The sequence below is a fragment of the Lynx canadensis genome, chromosome B4 (assembly GCF_007474595.2).
Source record: "Lynx canadensis isolate LIC74 chromosome B4, mLynCan4.pri.v2, whole genome shotgun sequence".
NCBI classification, from domain to species: Eukaryota; Metazoa; Chordata; class Mammalia; order Carnivora; family Felidae; genus Lynx; species Lynx canadensis.
The window spans coordinates 10,453,458-10,471,015 of record NC_044309.1 but is presented as its reverse complement, the minus strand read 5'-3'; the positions used below and the strand labels follow the sequence as shown (position 1 = coordinate 10,471,015).

The window sequence follows — 17,558 nt, the reverse complement described above, 5'->3', positions numbered from 1 at the left end:
TCTGAAATTCCCTCTGGTCTCCACCAAGAACTGTATCCTTCACTTTCTCCATTAAACTGTTTATGACATGCCAAAGGCACATTTTGGGAGAAGGGTGGTAAATAAACCTGCACTCTCCATTGTCCATGGCACCTCTTTTAGTAGAAGGCTGCTCCATACACGACAAAGCCCAGAGGCACACAGGCCAGGGGAGCAAAGCTCGGCCGCCCTTGCTCACGCAGTGCAGACGTGTCTTGTCAGAGGTCACATCTTCAGCCTGTTTTACTACTGCTTAGAAACTACCGACGAACCCAAAGAGGCTGTGACTGGCCGGCTAACCAGGAACTAAAATGGCCATGCAATAAACACAAGTCCTGTTTTCATTACCTCATACAGCAGCACAGTTCTGTGCCTTCTTAGGAAAGAATGAGGGAAGGGAACAGCTTTAGAGACTGGGGGGTGGGGGAAAGGAAGACTGGTGGTGAGCATCACAGGATTTCTCTGCTCTTCTGAGGTTAATTCACTGCTGGGAAGACGCCAAGCTCAACAAGTCCCATATGCCTCTCCCAATCTAAGTGAGAAGACGGGTTCTTTCTCCTTGAACTGCACTAGGTCTTGGATCAATAATACACTGAGTAGAGTTTCTTGGCCCAGGTCAAAGCTTCAGGTCATGGATGGCATGCCTAGATCACTAGGTTTCCTTGCCATGCCAAGGTGAAAGGAGGAGGGAGAGAAAAGAGAGAAAAGAGTGCTAGACGAGCCGGAGGAATATCCAATGTCCAGTATCTCCAGGAGAGCCGAGTGCTGGCTCACCTACCCTGGCCAGTGATTTGTTTCTCTCCCTTAATCCCCATCGACAGGGACAGACAGCACTGCCTTGCACATATGTTCCTTCATTTCAACTTGGATCCTCTGAGGCAATGCATGAACTAGACTGAGAGTCTTCTCCACTTAGAAGATGGAAAGCAGAGGCTGAGCGGACCTGCCCAGGGCACACAGCGAGCAGTGGCACAGGACGGGGCCGGTGCTGTAGCTCTGTGGGTGAGTCCTCGGTGAGGAGGCCATCGGGATAGCTAACGGCTGTGGGAGAAGGGCTCTTTGGGAAACTTTCTCAAAGCAGCCCAAAAAAACAAGCAAGCTGAATCTTACCTAAATTAAAAAAAAATGCTTCATTTGTTTTATATTTATTTGTTCCAGAGATAAATGCTTATTCTTTCTGAGCTTTCCAGAGAGAAAAGGCCCTTGGCTTCATTTCTCAGGAAAAAGTCACCCTCTCTCTGCCGTGTGGATAAGCCGGACTCCCTCCCTTCCAGCCCCCACCAGCCTTGATCTCCCTAACATGAAGCAGGTGACAAATGTAGCTGGAGAGACTGGGAAGGATCTAACATCCATGGGGCCGCCAAATTAAAACGCAGGACACCAGTGGGTGCTTGATGAAGGCCTTCCTGCTCTCCATTCTCTTTCTGTTCTAACTTCTGCATGACTGGAGAGGGCAGGTAAGTTCATTTGGGTCCCAGGACTACGTCTGCAGAGGGAGACAAAAATTACTACTACATGCTCTATGGCTCCCCCCAAAGATGCTTGTGTTCTGATTCCTGCAGCCTGTGACACAGAGCTTACAGGGTTTATAAGCTGCTCTTCAGAGGACCTTGGGATGAGGAGACTGTCCAGGATTATCTGCCTGGGCCCAGTGTAATCTCAGGGGTCCTGTCAATGGCAGAGGGGCTCGCGAGAGCCAGGGAGATGGCAGCGCGACAAGGACTTGGAAGGAGGGGCTGTTTGTCGAGGAAGCCAGCAGCCTCCGGAAGTTGGAGGAGCAGGGAAGTGGATTCCTCCCTAGGGCTTGCAGAAGGAACTGCACCCTGCTGATACCCCTGACTATGTGGGGTGTCAGCCCAGTGACCATGCTGGACTTCCGGCCTACAGAGTCGGAAGATAATACACGTGTGTTGTTTCAAGCTACTACGTGTGTGGTAATTTGTCACAGCAGCAATGGAAAACGAATACATTTTCCAACTCAGCTTCACCAGGAATACAGCTTAATCATGGCGGTCGCTAGCATTTACCCGGGGGCCGGCCTTTGTTCTAAGTACTTTCTGTGCATCAGCTCTTTTGTTTATGGTTAGCCTATGCGGCTAAGTAACTGGTGGAAGGTCCCACACAGCTGTGGGTTGTAGAGCCAGGACTTCACCTAGCTCTGGCTCCAGAATGTTAACACTATGCGCATATAAACTTAAATTCCTGTTTTGCATCTTGTGTCTATCTTGGCTGCTGTTGAGATCTACAGAAGCAATGAACTTGCGGTTATTCATATTCACCCTTAATTTTCAGGCCCTGTCCCTTCCACCTGTAAGACCTTGGGCAATCCCTCAATTTAGCTGAGGCTCCGAATGATGCTTAAAATGGGAATAATGTGACCCACCCTGAGAACTGACATGATAATCAAACAAATGAGGTGGCAATGATGCCTGACACACAGTAGGTGACTGACAAACACTGCTGATGATGTCTATCTGAAGGATGAGAATCTGGTCATCCTGTCCTCAGATTCATGCAGATTCAGTATTTCCCGGTAGGAGAGATGGAAGGAAGTGCACAGATGACCGACAATCCCACGGCCTGTACCACTGGTCTTGCCGTCAGGAATCTCGGTCTATGTGTATCGTTCTGAGAGCCAGGAAGAGGGTGACCAGGCCTGCCAGTCATGCCGGTGAGAGAAACCGTTGATGAAAAGGTCAAATTTAGCCCAGAGAGGAGACAACCAAGGGAAGGGCCAGGGTTGGGTGCTGTCGTCAGAAAGACACTCTGTAGCTCAGGAGACCAAAGTGATGGGTCAATGGGTCAAAGCCGTAAGGGGGCAGGCACAGTATGAAGGGCCGGTTGTGGACCGCAAGTGGCCTCAGAAGCACGTCCTCCCTGTCTGTGGAACCATGAAAGCAAAGGCTGTCAGGTGGTCACGTTTCAGGGGGTTTCTGCAGACCCTGACATATGCCTGATGGCTTTGGAGGTCCAACACTCCAACTCCTGAAAAGTTCTTACTGTTTCTACGAGTACCAAACGCAGGCTGGCCGCCTCTCCTGGCAGGGAAAACCAGGACTCAGAGAAGGCAGAATTCTACTGGTTTAAAGACGGCACTTTGTGAAGGTTCCAATTTTCACTGCTCACGGTGTAACTGAAGAATGTGAGAACCCAGGGTCTATTTAGAGACCGCAGGGATCTACACCGACAGGAGCCCAGCCAAGCTGCAGACACCAACAGCTTCTACCTTCTTTGCTAGAAGAGCCACCCCACCCAGCACAGCCATCTTGAATCCTAAATGACCCAGTCACAGAGGAAGGGATGTAAGGAGACGTTGGGGGTGAAAACTCGCGGACCTGCTCGGCCGGCCACGTGGTGAGGGCTCTTCTGTCTGCTGGAGGCAGGGACCACATTACCCTGTGAGGGTGTGGTATCCGTACACACATTAGATGGAGCAAAGTCACTTTTTAAAAATTAGAGTCTAGGCCCTCGGGCACCTCATTTGCCTGGAGGTTACCTCGGACCCTCTGAACCAACATCCGTGGCTGCAGGGCTCAGGACTTGCCCTCCTGGCGTGTCTCTCGCTCAGTGAAGTGTGGGAACCACCGGGCTGAGAGGCCTCCAAGCACAGTGGCACCTCACCCTGTCCGGCTGTGTGTGGGGAGTCTGGGGCCTGAGAAGGTAAAGGTTATAGGGGAGGTGAGGTTTGGTTTGAGATAAAAAGGGAAACAGATGCCGGGGGGGGGGGGGGGCGGGCAGGAAACCAGGAGTAAAATGTTTCCTGAGTTATGGTTCTATCTTCCCGAAGAAAAAAAAAAAATCCCCCCAGCAGATAAGCTTATTAATGAGAAGTTCTGCCTCATTTCCTAGAACCTACAGGAGTAACTAAGACGTAACAGGCACCAAATATTTGCTGAGCGGATGAATAAATGAAAATAATACTGAAGGCTGAGGCAGGTACATTGAACGCCGTATCTAGTTTCTCTTAGGATGAGGCCAATCGAAGGCCTTCATGAGCTGGGTCAAGGGGATCCCATTGCACCTTATGAGGGCCCCTGAGGACACAGCTGAGCTGCTAAAAAAAAGACTCTCCTCAGACTGTCCCTTTCTGCTCACAGGCCACGAAGAGTGTGGTTATTTTAAAAAATAGAATGGACGGGGGCGCCTGGGTGGCTCAGTCCATTAGGTGTCTAACTTTGGCTCAGATCATGATCTCACGGTTTGCAGGTTCAAGCCCCACTTCGGGCTCTGTGCTGACTTTTCAGAGCCTGGAGCCTGCTTCAGATTCTGTCTCTCTCTCTCTCTCTCTCTCTCTTCCCTTCCCCCACTTGTGCTCTTTCTCAAAAATAAATAAAAGCTGAAAAAAAAAATAACAGAATGGACAAAGCCACTTGCTGCCTTGTCACCAAGAGACACCCTTTGGTCCTGGGACAGAACTCTTACACAGAGGGCAGCAGACGCCCATGCTCACTGTCCCAGCTGGCACTCCCGTGGGGAGTGGCGCCTCTGTGGCGGGGGGCAGGCACGGCCCGGCTCCAAGACCGGCCTTGATACCCACCTTCGCCTGCCGCGGGATCAGAGACACACACGGGTAAACGGCGGCTCCTTCCCCTTCCACACGGAAGGCGGGACAAAGATCCAGAGGCGCGGTCTGGGTGAAGTGACTGCTCAGGGGGAACGCGGCCACCCCTCTGTCCTTCCACAGATTCCAGGCCCAGCAAGGGAAGCAGACAGACGGCCATCGGGGGGCCTAGGAGTCTCCCATGCGCCTCACTCCCCGCCGGCAACATTCTCCCTCCCCAAAGGCCGCCCCGCCTCCTGGTCTTTGCACGGGCAGGAGGAACGACCCACCGTGCTCTCTAGGAACCAAAGGCACCTGCTTCCTCGCGTTAAGCACCCCCTCCTCCCCTGGACAGCACGAGGTTTGTCCCCGAGCTACAACAAACCACCACCGAAGACGGGGAGACTGCCTGCAGTGCGCTCACTGAACATCTGCTCGGAGCCATCGGGCGGTGAAAGCATAGTGGCTTTGCGGCTTAGGAAACAGCAAACCGTCTACACTGCGCGAACCTACTGAGGATGCCACCCTGCCTCAAAGGAGCTCGGACGCGGTCTCTGGCTGGCGCAGGGAAGACTGTGAGGAGGCAGAATTAGGCAATGACACAAGCACTAGCCTTATTAGCTAATCACAACCCCAGGGCATTAGTGACTCTTCTCCCAGGGGACCAATTATTCCACAGTTACGTCTCCTCCCTTAACTTTCAAGTTGTGGGGGCGGGGAGGAATGACAGGGTAGGGGGAGGCTGCTGCTATCAGAAAATGGTGTTAAAAGGGTCTGAGGTGGTCCGATGTCACTACCTGATGGTCTGTAATAGCCATATCCTCCGTCCCATTTTCTTCTCCCAGCACATCGCTTCACCTCAGAAGGACAGTGGACGATGCGGCTTCGGGCGACACCGGGCCAGACAGGCCACCCTGGTTCTCCTGGCTCTCCGGAAGATGCGCAGGAAGAACTCTCTCTCAGTCTAGAGGGCTGGGTGAAGCAAGCCCCTCGTCTGGACCCTGACTGGCTTCTGAGGCATTATTCTAGGAAAGTACACACTGGAAGGTGAGAAAGTGGTGCAGAAATGGAAGCGGAAATGGTTTCCTTCATTTTAATTCTTTTTTTGCAAATGCTTGTTGGGAGTCCTCGCTAGTTGACATTTCTTCACTTTATTTTTTTGAGAGACACACGTAGAAAAAAACCGTGTGTGCCAGCATGGGGAGAGGCGGAAAGAGAGGGAGAGAGAGAATCTCAAGCAGACTCCACACTGTCAGTGCAGAGCCCGATGTGGGGCTCGATCCCACAAACCGTGAGATTGTGACCTGAGCCAAAATCAAGAGCTGGATGCTTAACCGACTAAGCCACCCAGGTGCCCCTCACTAGTTGACATTTCTAAGGAAGAAACTGGCTTCGTTAGTTGTCAGCAAACTTGGGTACCTCCTTGCCTTGCCTTGTTTGTAGTGTCCTCCCGGTCCCAAGAAGACAGACACTGAAGAATGAAGGTGTAATTTGGGGCTGCGAGTTTGAAAAAGTCCGTTCATGTAAACTCGGTAAATACGGATCTAATAAGAAGGGAGCAGAGAGAAAACAACCTGTCTTCCCTTCCGACGATATTCTACTAACGATTTACGAAAATACAAGTCCTTGGGGCGCCTGGGTGGCGCAGTCGGTTAAGCGTCCGACATCAGCCAGGTCATGATCTCGCGGTCTGTGAGTTCGAGCCCCGCGTCGGGCTCTGGGCTGATGGCTCAGAGCCTGGAGCCTGTTTCCGATTCTGTGTCTCCCTCTCACTCTGCCCCTCCCCCGTTCATGCTCTGTCTCTCTCTGTCCCAAAAATAAATAAAAAACGTTGAAAAAAAAAAATTTAAAAAAAAAAAAGAAAATACAAGTCCTTGGATGGCTCCACATGTTTGTTTTTACAGATGGTCATCAACACAGATTGAAAAAAACAAACGTGGATTTCCTCACAAGAGTGAAAACATGTAAGTGGAAAAATCCAGAAACACAATTCCAGTTCTCCCAGAGTTCCTGCTTTTGCATGTTTCGCGGTGTGGCAGGATTGTCGTCACATCTGCTGCTAATCGCCTGTGTTTCCTCAGCAAATCATTAACTAACCCTGCGGGCTTCCGTGTGGATCATGCGTGAGGCACCTGGACAGATTATCCTGAAGACTCCTTGTAACTGTAAAACTTGATGATCTGACCAGGCTCTGCACCCTGGGGAGAGGTCACCTCCGTGGTAACCAGCTGTGTGTTGTTGGCAGGTCGCCGAAAACCTGGCTGAGTCTGGTCTTAGGATCTCCTGGAAAGGGGGCAGTTTGCCCAGAGGGACCGAACGCTCATTTCTAGCGTTTTCCTTTGGATAAGATGGCACGGTTGCCGAGGGTCAAGTGCTCAGCCAGCAGGGTTCTAGACGAAGAGCTGTGGGCCGCAGGCACGGTCTGAGCGTGTGCCTTGGCACGGCAGCTGCCTCTGCAAATGGCCCACCACGAGCACAGACTCAGTCATAACCCCCAGCTCTCCAAGAGCCTCAGTGCGCGACCCTCCATGGTGGCCGCTACCCAGAAGTCCTGCCCCGTCACGGTTAGCTGGCACTCTTGAATCCAACAGTGCCACGCCGTCTTTGGTAAGAAGGGTGTGTTGGTTCCATAACCTGGAGTCAACACTCGAAGTACGTGGGAAAGTCACTGACAATTTGTTCAGCGGAGCCCCAAAGCAGAAGGAAGGAAGGAGTGGGTCTACTTCTGCATTTATATGCTGGTATTTTTTAGGAAGGGTGGGGGAGATACTCATTTCCAAAGGTAAAAGGTTCAGAGAAAAATATCACTGATCTTATTCTAGTTTTAACCTAGTTTCCTGTTGTCAACAGGGGAATTTAGTATCATTCCAAAATAATGAAATCATCCTCTCATAAGATAATTTAACGTTGTCTTCAAATAAAAGCAACAGCGTGCTTTCTATGTATGTATTAACCTCAATATTTCAGTAAAGTGAACAACTCCATTTCCCGACTGAGAAAATTAGATAAAGATTAAATTAAATGACTTGCTCCAAATCAGTCTTCCAATTCTTGGTCAAGATGTCCACGTATTCTAGAAAGGAAATGAAACTGTAACTCCTCTAGTACATTCTTCAGTGTACCTCCTTTTTAAACTTCTGCCCCGAGTATGAACTTTTCTGTTTGTAGCGCTAGATATTTAAATTCTTAGCCTACACATGACGTAAATACCTCTGTGTCTTAAATTCCTTGCGTCCTCCCCAATCTTGGCCTCCGTGTGCTCGCGTCTCAGAGGCGAAGAAGGCGTTCCCTCTTTCAAGACTATACAGCCCGTTGCCAGCATTTATTATGGGTTTATGCCCCGTCAGGCACATGGTCACACACATACCATGCTGTGGGACAGCAGGGCAGGGCGCGCCGTCCAGGAGCTCGGTGGCAGGGTCCCCCTCCCAGCTCGTCACAGACCCTCACGCGCTGCTCCAGTGCCACAGACAGGCATAAAGGAGGGTTTGGCTCCCCTCCTCTGACCGCCTTCCCACTCAGTCCATCAGTCTCATCTCTCACTGGCCTCTTCCTGTTCTCTCTCCTTCTGGCTCCTTCTATTTAGCTTAGAAGTACTTTTAAGTTTCCCCATCTTCATCTCTCTCCTGACCTTGCTATTTTTGTAGACTTTTTTTTTTTTTTAATTTTTTTTTTTTCAACGTTTATTTATTTTTGGGACAGAGAGAGACAGAGCATGAACGGGGGAGGGGCAGAGAGAGAGGGAGACACAGAATCAGAAACAGGCTCCAGGCTCTGAGCCATCAGCCCAGAGCCCGACGCGGGGCTCGAACTCACGGACCGCGAGATCGTGACCTGGCTGAAGTCGGACGCTTAACCGACTGCGCCACCCAGGCGCCCCTGTAGACTTTTTAAAAAAAAAAAAAAAAACCACTAAATTTCATGAAAATGTCATTTATAAAGATACAATTCTCGCCTCCAGTCCCACATTCCTTCTCTCTCATTGCCTCTACAACTGGGACATTTACTCCGCCACAGTGACCTGGCCATGCAGGGGGTGGGAGGTGGGGCTGCCTAATTGCTAAATTCAAATGCCCCCTTCTCTGCTCTCCCTTGTCACCTTCCTGCGTGGTTCCTGGGTACCACGCTACCACCACGTGATTCCTCTTGTCTGCCCCACAAATACAGCCATCAGCCAGAGCATTGCGCCTGGTCTCCTCTCCTCTGTTTGGTGATTCTAACTTAAAGGTATCACCCACCCCAAGCTGACATCAGTCCACCTCACTTCTGCCGCCAGTTTCCAACCCACTCTTCTAGTTCCGCGACGAACTCCAGGGTCAGATGGCCAACCGTGTGCACGGTGGATATATGTACACAAAAGGCCTGTTCACGTGTGCAGCACAAAATCCAATCTTCGTCTACTACCAACTTTCCCTTCTCCTGCCTCCCCTCTACACCAATGAAAACACTGGGCCACCTGTCCCCCAGAGGAAATGTGATTCTGTCACCTTCAACTCCTTCCTTCTATCCTCACATCCATTCAGCGCTCAAGTCCCATGGTGGACTCTCTTGTTCTCAAAGTCCTCAGATGTTCTTCACTGCCTGCACGATGAAGTTCTGGCTCCCTGACCACACCTTTCAGGACCCACTCTGGTCATTATTTTCCATACATCTCATGGCTGTGAAAAGGAGACCAATTTCCATTTGCCCACCAAATCCTTTTTATTTTTTGCACATTTGACACATTTGTTAGATCTCCCATTCCATTTCTACGTCTCAAAACCCTACCTAGTCTTAAAATTTGGGCTTAAATGTCAGCTGTTCTATTCAAAATTTCCCGTTTCCTCAAGACACAATCTCTCCGACTTTCCGCCCTTCAACTGGGTTGAGCGGGTTGGTGCATTCTGCTTGTTTCTTGAATGTGGCCACTGCATCTGGTTTAAGCAGTTCGTGGGATTAAACCACACGTGAACTCAGTGATCATACTTTGTGGCTTTCAGGTCTTAAAACACGGACCTTTGGTCATAAACCTCTGGGAAGCTGTGTCTAGCAACATTTGTTAGCAAAAGTTGGTTGCTTTTCCTCCTTAATATATCATTATGTGATTAATATGGGCTTTCCCCCAGTGCTAGCAGTGATAACATAGCTCTATCAGACAGCAACATCAATGATTCAGTGGGAACAGAAGTACACTGAGTGACCGTGTTGTACAGAAAACACACCTGTGAGCTCAAACATGCACCACAACGGGATCCAATGTGGGTCTGACACAACGTAGACTGTATAGAGCACTATTTACAGCGAATCACTAACACTTGGCACAGCTCCAACTCCAGAGCCGCTAAAAGCAAACGTGCAAAGAATGACAGCCAGTATCTAAACGTATTAAAAAGCGTACCCAAAGCAAGGCAAGAACAAAGCACTGAGTGGTGAGTGACAGCCCCCAGGACAGGAGGACAAACCGTACTCCGGGCACAGGTAGAATCGGCCACATAGACCTGAGTGCGGGCTCCGAGGAGAAGAGAGGTGATCCAAAAATAGCTCTAGCCCCTCAGCCCAGCAGCTTTACGAAGCTTTAAGTGAGCTCAGGACCGTTCAGAGACTGTGGCTCTGCTCCACATCAAGAGCACCTCATCTGCATGGGCTGCCCATATACTATGCAGAGTCGTTCTGATGCCAGGAGTGGAGAACCCTCTGACAGCTCAGGACACCGGGATGACTTAGGGAATGAGCCGCGGTTTGGACTACGTAGCCCAACAGACATCCATTTTCCTGATGCCAAGTAAAACTTACGGTGAATTCTGCATCGAAACACCCAGCACGTGCAGGGACAGTGAGATTCCTCTGGGAGGTATTTGCACGTTTTTTGTTTGTAAACCCTATGAGTAGGACGATCAATGCCAAACAAAGAACCACTTACCAAAAAGACCACAGCCAATTACCTCCCCCCCCCCCCACAAATATGTTCTGAATGCCTAAGAACTTTGGAAGTAATTTGGTTTTCATGAAATGCTTTTTTTTTTTAATATATTGAGAGAGCCCACGTGTGAGTGGGAGGGAGGGAGGGAGGGAGGGAGAGAGAGAGAATGAGAATGAATCTTAAGCAGGCTCCATGCTCAGAGAGGAGCCCAATGATCCCACGACCGTGAGATCATGACCTGAGCCAAAATCGAAAGTCAGACACTTAACTGACGGAGTCACCCAGGCGCCCCTTCACGAAATGCTTCTGTTGAGAAGCCACTCACAGAAGTGTGTGCATTCTTCTTGTTTTGACTTTCATCATTAGACTTTTATCATCAAATTTACTAACTAGTGCATACTATTCTTAGCGTTTTGCTTCATTCAATGTGAAGAGAAACAGCAAGGCTTACAGAAAGGGAAGGAAGATTCCCCCCCCCCCCTTTCCACTTTGGTCTTTCACAAAATTTTAACATAACATAAGCCAAAAAGTTGGTTATGAAATGGTTATTTTAAAGGGTGTAGAAGTTATAGCTTATATTTCAATGCTCACCAAGTCATTTGATGATAGCAGAAATTTGGTAAAATACGTTTTTTAAAGAGCTAATGCTAGAAATATCAACTACATGAGGGCACGGATTTTTCTCTACTTTGTCCACTGATGTGTTTCAAATGCCTAGAATAGTCCCAGGTACATGGAAGATGCTCAGGAAATATTTGTCAAATGAAAAAATATATCCAGAAATTACAGTCACTATGGTGATATTTTATTTACAGGGCTTTTACATCATGTTCAACTCCATTAACATCAATGAAAATAAAGTGAGCCCTGTAAGTCAGCAGCAAGTCAACACACGGAAACCTTCTAGAAAGATAAAATGTTGAAACTCGCAGGAAATGAGCAAAGAATCGCATTATCTGTTCTCTTTCTGTAGCAATAGGGTGTAAACCTGTCTGATTCAACCCCACAAATAAACAGGTAATTTTAACAGCCTTCCCGACGAAAACACTTAAAAGTATAGCTAATGATGGGGAACACTGACGGCTTTGAGAACTTTCTTTGGTAATAAGCAGTGAAAAAAGATGAATGGAGGAAAATAGGAAGGTCAGAGACGCAGTCAAGGTTGAACAGAGTGTAAGTAAAAACACCCTCAACAGTTGGCTGGGTTCTTGCTGTATCTAACCAACGCCGGCGCACTGGGGGCACGTGGCCTTGGTGAGGCACGCACGATGCACGGGAGTTTTCCGAGGATGATCTTTCAAAAGCCCACACTAGAGTAGGATGGCGCTTCTGAAAAATGAATGGCCATATTTGATAGGAGACTCTCACGTCTATATCGTGACAGGAGAACATTTTGAAAGCCAATCTTTGTAAGGACTGCAATAAAAACCACTTTATGTGATTCTGTACTAATATAATTAGTATGATTCATTTTTCAGGAAGCTGTCAGACCTGCGTATTCACCTGTAGGGTGTGGCTATTCTGGGATTACTGAGGAACCGGATCGTGGTCCGAGGTGGTGAGCGGACCCTGTCATATGTCAGCAGGGCAGAGCCAGGTTCCTTCTTAGAGATGTATGCACTGCACTGGGCTGAACAGATGGCTCTGAGACCCCGTCTTACAGCACTTGGCTATTGGCTGCTTGGCTACTCCGCTGAACTGAAAACCATTTGAGGGCCTGTGATGTACTTTCCAAAAGCAAGGGGGATTATGGGTAAATAAGCTTTTCCTACTCTAAAAGAACTTGCCCTCGAGACAGGGAGAAACAGGGCATGTGTCCAAACAACTATCCCGCAGAGAAAATAGGTGAAGCGTTCTAGGAAAAGGATGGAGAATATACTTGGGTAGCCCAGAAGGGTAGGTGGCATTTCTAGAAGCCTCTTCGCTGCTGCACTTTTCTCTCCGTCTCCACTGGCAAGGTGCATCTAAGGGAGCTCCTTATAAAGGAGTCTGCCTTTAACCCAGGTTTAGACCTAGTTAAGTATTTATGCTAGAAATGTAATGTGGAGGCTCTTAATTCTTTCTAGGGGGCTTTATGGTGGAGGGGGTATTTGCCCTGGTTCTTAGAAGTACTAGAGAATTTAAAGCAATTTGCATCAATTATTATCAAATGTTTTTTTTTTTTTACTGCAGTTTAACTTGTGTAGCATAAACTCTATTTTTTATGATGTGCATTATGAACACTGAATTTATACCTATACGTTAATCTCCCTAAGCACCAACACTGCAATAAATTAGCGGCAGAAGATTTTCACAGGAGGAAACAGGAGAAGGCACTTCAGGCAGAGAAGCCAGCAGAAACAAAGGCCGACAGTGTCTGGGGAGGATGAAGACCTGCCTGATCCAGCTGCAGGGGGGCGGTGGGGGGGGTCGTGCTGGCAGGGAAGCGTGGAGGAAGACCAGGGAGCGCCTCGAATACCACGCCAGTGCCTCCATCTGCCTTCCTCTCGACCGTGTGTGAACCACGCGGAAAGTGTCCGACGGAGCTGTTTTGTGTCCCCGACGGCGTGCAAAACGGACGGAGGGCGAGCGTGAAGCTGAAGGCCGTTCTGACGGCAGGAAGAGGGCAAAATCGCGGCTTCACCCGGGGTAGCGGGACCATACGATGCTCCCGAGAAGGCACCAGAACGGCCTGGATGCGCGGCTGATGAGACGCACAACGAACCCAGAGGCTGGTTCAAGGCGGCTGGCCGAGGAGAGGGGAGTGGGATGAGGGAGGGCAGGGGGAGGTCTGGACGCGTGGATGACACGGACGGGCAGACCCCCGGGGTCGTGGGGTCAGGGTGGCAGCCTCGGCAGACGGCCTTTCCTGGCCCCATCGCCTTAATTCCACCTGTGCTCCTGTCCCCTGTGCGTGAAGGCTTGGCGGGCGGAGGGGTGGGGCCCAAACCACCAATGTGGGCTAAATCGGCCTGTGAATCGCACCTCCTCACCTGACACGGGTCCCCCCAGGGACACGCGCAGGTACACACACGGGAGACGGACACCTCTCGTCACCCCGAAAGCCTCTGGAGTGACCCCGAGGATAACTCCTCGTTTCCCACTCGGCTTTTCTCCACTGCTGCCCCGGTGACAGGGGTGTGTGACACTGAAGGTCACCACTCACGGGTCCTTCCCACGTGATGACCTCCGGAAGGGAGGCTCACACGGAAAGACTTCCAGGCTCCGTGAACCTCAAACAGTCCACAAGGAGGTGCCACCGTGTCCTGGGGACTTTGTGTCTGTCACAGCCTTCAAGGAGGCGGGTAACGTCTGGAAGACGTGGGGGATAAAATATTGCTAGAATTTAAGGGGAAAACTATGTGAAAAGCCAACGGTGGAAACGGGGGGGAAAAATCCTCCTTAGCATTTTAAACTGCCTTACCCTATCAAGAGAAATTATCTATTATCCTTAAGTGTGCACCTGATTGAGTGCACTTACAGAAGCATTTGGAGAATGTGAAAACCTCTTAAAAAAAAAAAAGAAAACAGAAGAAGGTCAGAGGAATAATGTGGCACACCAACGCGGTATTATGTTTTAGACAGAAAGTGCCAAAGACACGTGCCCGTGTGGTAATTATAATGCTCTCTCCCAAGTTCTCAGAATTGCCAGCCCAAACCAACAAATCCACGAGTTGGGGAGAAGACAAATATTATCATCTCTCTTTAAGACCTTGCTGCACACCCTGGAGATAATGTCTTCTTTATACCAACACAGAGACACATTCCTCAAAAACAAGTTCAAAATTTGGAGAAGAAACGACCCAGGAATTAATTAATGAAAGAGGAGAATGAAGTAAACAAAGGAAAAATTATCATATCAAAATAAAAGACAAGAAACACGATTAAATTAGGCTTCAAAAGACCCCATGAGAAACCCATGAAAGGCATAATATGCATTTACCTGGTTTTTATTCTTTCATGATTTAATTTCTAATTTTATTCACTACCATCTGATAATTGCATGAAACACTTATTCTAACCATGGGCAATTTAAACTATTTTAATTTTTATTTCAAGGCCATGAGACAAAGGAACCTATTTATTGCCTAAGGGGATTTTTTTTAACAAAAATTAAAGCTTAATCTTTCATGTTTTAAAGCACAGACTGTTTAAAATCATTTATAATAATGCTGTAGGGAGACCGTGCCTGGGTGTGCAAAATTAAAATGATAAATTTACAATTATTAAAAAAATTAATAGTTTGGGGGATTGAATTGTCCCTTTCCCTTCGAGATGGATTGGTCGGAAGTGTAGGGGACATCTTTATTTTATTTTTTTTTTTTTTAATTTTTTTTTCAACATTTATTTATTTTTGGGACAGAGAGAGACAGAGCATGAACGGGGGAGGGGCAGAGAGAGAGGGAGACACAGAATCGGAAACAGGCTCCAGGCTCTGAGCCATCAGCCCAGAGCCCGACGCGGGGCTCGAACTCACGGACCGCGAGATCGTGACCTGGCTGAAGTCGGACGCTTAACCGACTGCGCCACCCAGGCGCCCCTAGGGGACATCTTTAAAAACAGGGTAAATCCAGGGTCTGTGTGGGAGCTGAGTGATGGGGCATCAGTGCGTTTCACAGTTGGACTGGTCTTGCTAGAGGTACAACGATGGTAAGTCCTATTTTTTATTATTTAAAAGATAAATAATGGCATCGGCCTTGGGAACTACCGTGTACCCCTTTTATTTCACAGGAAATTGCTTTGATGGAGTGGAGGGTCGTGAATTCTACCAACCACATTTTCTGTGACTTTGAAAAAGTCCCTGATGGAAATTAGACAAATAATTTACTTCCACTTAAATGTCAGATTTTTTTTAGTTACGCTTAAGAAAAATAATTGAAATGTAGATTTAAATCATTTCGGCTGCTACACTTCAGGATTCTAATGAAATACTTTCAGCTATTATGCAAAGCATTGCTCAACAGAGAGGAGAAAAACCACGTTCGGTGGTCTGGCACCTCAGCAGAATTAATGGAAGGGCGGAATGTTTCTTTGAGAGCAAAGGTAAGGACACTCCGCTTTGGAGAGAAGAAGGAAAGCAGATCTCAGGACACAATTTCCCTTTCACTAAGAGCTCAGGAAAGACCTGAAAGTGGTCAAATATGTTTAAAATTTCTTAAGTATGTAGGCCATCTTCCTTGGCTGTCTGAGTAACCCCCCATTTGAAACAGGTTACATTATTTGAGCTTCCGACCCTACTGGCTGGACTGCATGTGGATCCGGGGACATGGCCATCCCCCACCCCTCCCCGCCCAGCAGGTGCCATCTCCCTCCTACCTTCACACTTGCTCCTGCCTCACCCGAATGCCCTTGCCCTGGATACCCCCATGGCCTCCCCCCAACACCCTTCACTCTCCACCGTACTCTGGTGTGTCCTTACAACACCGCCTGGCACCTACGGGGCACGCGGACTCGCTCGCTATTAGATGCCCTGACCAAGTGGAGGACGCGAGGGCAGGGGCAGGTCTGTGCCGTGCCCGGGGCCGGTGCCTGACACCGGACAGCCACTCGGACAGCTGTTAGGTATCAACTCCGTTGTCTACACCGACCAACTTACATCCCACTTGCACTTGACTTCGTAAACTGACCAGTCTTCTTTTAAAGGACAACGAAATGTTCAAATATTAATTCTGATTCCCTGCAGCCAAGGCACATTCCAGCCCAAATATCACAACGGGAGAACACAGTTCAACAAAGTCAAATGAACCCTCACAAGCAAATAATAGGCCACATACCCTTAACCAAAATGTCCACTTATGATAATGGTCTGTCCATCTCTGGAAAGGCAGCACAATTTTAACATCATTACAATACTGAATATATCAAAGTTAAAGCCCTGAAAGGCTGGTGGTCCAAGCTGCGGGCTTTGTGGCTCCTTGCCATTTAAGGAAAAGTTTTCTTGTTCTTCCTCCAGTTTACTACCAATGATTTGGTTAGTTTCTGCTGGTCACTCTTGATAAAAGGAAGACAAGATGAAGGCCAAGGTTGGGAAAACTGTAATAATATACTTTTGCTAAATAAAAGTAAAGTGTGTTTTAAAAAACACAGCTATCTTTATTTTTATATAAGCAAATAAAGGAGCATACAGGTTGTAAATGACTTACGTTTTTTTCTCTCCAAATAAGTTATAGTTAAAAACACGAGCTTCTAACTAAAGACACAATAAAATGTGCGTATGACAGATACTTTGTGCTGTTTTAACGTAGTCATTTCATTGTCCTCGTGGACAGAAAAACATTCTTATTTACGAAAATACTTTAAAAAATTTTTTTAATATTTATTTTTGAGAGTGAGCGTGCGCACACGAGTCGGGGAGGGACAGAGAGAGGAAAACACAGAATCGAAGCAGGCTCCAGGCTCCAAGCTGTCAGCACAGAGCCTGACGCGGGGCTCGAGCTCACGAACTGCAAGATCACGACCTGAGCCGAATTCGGACGCTCAACCGACTGAGCCACCCAGGCATCCCAAGAAATTACTTTTCAATCTGATTTATAAAACAGGTAAATTAGTGAGGTCAAATTTTTAATTTGCTCTTAAGAAAAATCACTATTATTTTTACAGGGGGAGTTTCTGTCAAAACGTCTATTGCTTAACAAGGGTCACTTAAGGATTTGTATAAATAACAGGTTTACGTATTGCATTAGATTTGTAACTTAGTTTATTGGGGAAAAAAGGGCCTCAAGTTGATTTTTCGGAAATGCCATCTATTGCCCCAAATGAGGCAGGCCCCCATGGGGTAACGGACACGTTTGAAGGCATTCTAGAAAACGGAGTCCACGCACCCCTGTGCTGCTAGGAGAGCACCGCGCCTGAGGATGCCCTCCCCACCCCCAGCCCCCAGCCTCGCCTAAGTGTCTCTGAGGTTCCCTGCAGACGGTCCTCATGGGGAGATGGATTAGACACCCAGTGTTTCAGCAACGAACCACGGGCCGCGGCTTCTGGCTGTGGCACGGGCTCACCGCTTCCTGCCACCAAAAGCCTTAAAGTCGTGTTTTCATCTTGTGTTTTCCCGAAAGAGAGCCCCGCACGAGCACACGCAAGCTCGGTCACCAAGCAGCTCATCTTTGGGGCACAGGCGGCAGA

The 17,558-nt window shown here is 48.4% G+C and overlaps 1 protein-coding gene across 10 annotated transcripts in view; it reads right to left on the bottom strand.

Moving 5' to 3' along the window:
• The window catches only part of CELF2 (CUGBP Elav-like family member 2), a 405,408-nt gene that overhangs the window by 26,706 nt on the left and 361,144 nt on the right, over positions 1-17,558 (bottom strand). The window lies entirely within an intron of this gene.